The sequence below is a fragment of the Aegilops tauschii genome, chromosome 5 (assembly GCF_002575655.3).
Source record: "Aegilops tauschii subsp. strangulata cultivar AL8/78 chromosome 5, Aet v6.0, whole genome shotgun sequence".
NCBI classification, from domain to species: Eukaryota; Viridiplantae; Streptophyta; class Magnoliopsida; order Poales; family Poaceae; genus Aegilops; species Aegilops tauschii.
The window spans coordinates 524,747,280-524,750,398 of record NC_053039.3 but is presented as its reverse complement, the minus strand read 5'-3'; positions in this window follow the sequence as shown (position 1 = coordinate 524,750,398).

Genomic DNA, 3,119 nt, shown 5'->3' with positions numbered 1-3,119 from the left:
GGTAGCTCAGAAAACAATCTTTGCAAAGTAGGATGAGTACGGATAAATTTGCTTTCAAGTTTCAGAACTAGTGCTGAAATAGCATCCGCATAAGATCTAGTAGTATTAACTATAGGAGCATCATCAAGAGTCAAATTCCCAACACAATTGAAAAATTCTTGAATACGTTCTTTTCCCATAACATTCCCTTGTCCCAAGATAAAAGTTTTAGCACCCAGATTGCCCGTACGTCCAATCTTAGGAGTAAGGCCATCATCTGTTGGTGCCATACCGAAATCACTCATGATTGCAAGCAAAGGAGAGATCTGACGAGAAAATAGCTAACCAAAAAGAGGGGCGAATAAAACGGCAAATTTTTGTGAAATGGGGGAGAGGAAAATGAGAGGCAAATGGCAAATAATGTAAATTGAGAGGAGATGAGATTTGTGATTAGGAACCTGGTATATGTTGAAGATCCTCCCCGGCAACGGCGCCGGAAATTCCTTTTGATGCGGCTTGAAGCTACGTCGGTATTTCCCCAAAGAGGAAGGGATGATGCAGCACAACAGCGGTAGGTATTTCCCTCACATGTGAAACCAAGGTTATCGAACCAGTAGGAGAATTAGCAACACAACGTAAACAACCTGGTATACGTAACACGTTGCTTCTAGTCATCTGACTAAAATCCGATCTAACGGCCACGGAGACGGTGGACGCACACGTGGTTATTCGCCAGGTGATCCCAATCATTTCCCATCTTTAATATATAGTCCAATTTCAACTATGAAAATTTTACATCATCAACGTGATAGAGTCCACCTCCCTTAGCATCCGATCATCAACGTCACAAACAAAACCCGTGTATTTTTTTCAAATTCTAATTTGTGTAACGACACATTTCAAGCGTGCCAAGCGCATGGTCTCCTGGCCGCACAATCGCCTGATAATCCCCAAGTGCAGGGAATCATCGTAGCAATTCCCAAAGGTGGAAGTGATAAGTATGGAGTGTCGAACCCACAAGGAGCTAAAGGTAAGATCAATATTCTCTCAAGTCCTATCTGCCACTGATACGACTCTACGTACACCGAACGTTTGCTTCCAACTAGAAACGAGAAATAAAACTACGTTGTGGGTATGAAGAGGATAACTTTGCATGGTATCGGAGAGCTAAAATATAAAAGTAGGTGTTGTTATCATAAAGTTAGAATATATTACTAAATATTATAAAAAGCGAGTGTGGAATAATGATGGGTCGATGTGCGGAATTATCCTAGGCAATCGTTAACAAGACCGGTAGTCGTCATTGCAATTTCATATGAGGGAGAGGCATAAGCTAACATACTTTCTCTTCATGGATCATATGCACTTATGATTGGAACTCTAGCAAGCATCCGCAACTACTAAAGATCATTAAGGTAAAACCCAACCATAGAATTAACATATCAAGTCCCCTTTATCCCATACGCAACAACCCCCTTACTCGGGTTTATGCTTCTGTCACTCAAGCAACCCACTATAAGCGAATCATGAACGTATTGCAACACCCTACAGAGGGAATTCCTCACGCTTGCACGACACAGAGGGCACAATAGGACAGCACCAAAATAAAACATACAACTCATACCAATCTAGATCATCAATCAACCCAAAGACAAAGGATATCTACTCAAAACATCATAGGATGGCAACACATCATTGGATCATAATATGTGGCATAAAGCACCATGTTCAAGTAGGGACTACAGCGGGGTGCGGGAGAGTGGACCGCGTGAAAGACATTCGGATGGTGATGATGATGGTGATGTTGATGAAGACAATCACCGCGGCGATGATTCCCCTCCCGATGGCACTCCGGCGCCACCGAGAGAGAGGAGGAGAGGTTCTCCCCCTTGTGCTTCCTCCTCCATGGCCTCCCCCCTGGATGGGGAGAGGTTCTCCCTCTAGATCTTGGCCTTCATGGCGATGATGGCCCCTCCGGGTCCTCCTCCATGGCCTCCGGTGATGATGGCCCCCTCCGGCAGGGTGCCAGAGAGGGCCTAGATTGATTTCTCGTGGCTACAGAGGCTTGCGGCGGCGGGACTTCCGATCTAGGTTATTTTCTGGAGGTTTGGGTATTTATAGGAGAGGTTGGCGTCGAGAACAAGTCAGGGGGCCCCACGGGAAGTCCACGAGGCACAGGGGCGCGCCCTCCACCCTCGTGGGGCCCACGGGCCTCCACTCCGATAACTCTTCATTCCAGTATTTTTTTATATTTTCTAGAAAAATTCTCCGTTGATTTCATCGCATTCCGAGAATTTTTATTTCTGCACAAAAACAACACCATGGTAGTTCTGCTGAAAACAACGTCAGTCCGGGTTAGTTCTAATCAAATGATATTAAAATCATATAAAACTATTGTAAACATGGCATGAATACTTCATAAATTATAGATACGTTTGAGACGTATCAGCATCCCCAAGCTTAATTACTGCTCGTCCTCTAGTAGGTAAATGATAAAAGAAATAATTTATGAAGTGTGATGCTAGCAAGTGCATAAGTTTGATCAATGATAGTTCCAATCACTTTTTCTAGCATAATTATATATCATAACAGTAGCTCAACTCATAAAACTTCTCATGATCAAGTAACAAGCTATTCACATGTTAAAGTATAGATCATAAACTTTCTTGAAAACTAACAAACCGTGCTCTTAGTCATCAAACAATTGCAATTCATCTTATTTTCGGGAAGGGTCTATGTAAGAGCTTTGATTCAGCAAATTCCACATACTCAACTATCATTTAATCTTTCACAATTGCTAACACTCATGTGATATTTATGGGTTCAAAGTTTTAATCGGACACAGAGAAAGATAGGGGCTTATAGTTTCGCCTCCCAACCTTTTACCTCAAGGGTAATGTCAAGAATAATAATTTATGAAAACCTACATCCAAGTGGATATATATATCCGGATCGCTCCAACACAAAGTGCTTGCCAAAGGAAAAAGTGTAAAAAGGAAAGGTGATGATCACCATGACTCTTGTATAAGGGTAGAAGATAAAAGTAAAAGATAGGCCCTTCGCAGAGGGAAGCAGAGGTTGTCATGCGCTTTTATGGTTGGATGCACAAAATCTTAATGCAAAAGAACGTCACTTTATAT